Here is a 1,175-nt window from a genome sequence, read left to right on the forward strand (position 1 = left end):
ACTTTACTGACTGAGCTGCTTCCCTACCCGTGCAATGCTTCTTAAATCTTTTTTTGTTGTTGTTGTTTTTTTGTTTTTTTTGTTTTATCGAGACAGGGTTTCTCTGTGTAGCCTTGGCCATCCTGGACTCACTTTGTAGACCAGGCTGGCCTCGAACTCACAGCAATCTGCCTGCCTCTGCCTCCTGAGTGCTGGGATTAAAGGCGTGCGCCACCACGCCTGGCTTCTTAAATCTTATATTCTTGCTTTTTAAAAGTTAGATAATGAAATGTAGTTCTCTAGTAAATTGCTATCAAGTCAGCATTGAGGGAAAGGTCTTTTTGAATCTTTCAGAGCACCCGTTTTAAAGCTTTAGTCTCCGTTTTTATGCTCTGTCCTGCTACCATTCCTGTTTTCCTATAGAGATAGTCACTAAACTTCATTCTGAAGATTAAAATCGGACAGTGGGCTAATCAGTTTATGTTTGTGTGCCATCTCTCCGGGGATATTTGTGTTTGCATCATCTCTTGCTTGCCCTGAGAAAGGCATTGTCTCCCTTAATCCTGTCTGAAGCAAAGCCTAAGCACACCGGATGTTTTTGCCCTCTGCCAGAATTCAGGCCATGCTATCTTACCCTGACATCCCACAAGACTCCAGAAAGCAAGGGCTTGGCACACGGTAAGCACATATTAAACACAGGAATGAATGAGTATATTGAGGGAGTTTGGAGCTAAATCCAAGAATCTGCGAGTTTGGAAGGAACCTCATTTTGAAGTCGTTTTTTGAGTGGGCCTGCTGCTTCTCAGCACCTCAGCGCTGGTCCTGGCGCAAAGCTTTGCTGTCTTTCGGCCAAATAAAGAAACTTTTCAAGCGTCTCCTCCCTTCTGAAAAAGATTTTTCAGATTTTATTTTGTTTCAACTAAACCCCTGGGTGCTTTGTCAGGTGCTCTGAATATGCTTCTACTGCGGGTTTTGCTCTGTAGAGCATTTTGTAACAGCATGGGTGCATTCACAAGTCCATGTCAAAAGCTAGCTGTGTAAGTAGGCTGCAGACAGAAACCTGTGTTTTGGAAAAGTTTAGGCACCTTCATATTTTCATTTTGCTGACTTGAAGAAGTTTAGCCAGAAGGGAGGAGAAGCTGCCCAGGAACATTTTTTTTTTACTGTGTGTGTGTGTATGTGTGTGTGTGTGTGTG

The 1,175-nt window shown here is 43.2% G+C and overlaps 1 protein-coding gene across 16 annotated transcripts in view; it reads left to right on the forward strand.

The window, feature by feature from the left end:
• COBL (cordon-bleu WH2 repeat protein) overlaps positions 1–1,175 on the forward strand; it is a 244,509-nt gene that overhangs the window by 41,095 nt on the left and 202,239 nt on the right. The gene's annotated exons all lie outside the window — the stretch shown is intronic.

Source organism: Acomys minous (genome assembly GCF_964271855.1).
Source record: "Acomys minous genome assembly, chromosome: 10".
NCBI lineage: Eukaryota > Metazoa > Chordata > Mammalia > Rodentia > Muridae > Acomys > Acomys minous.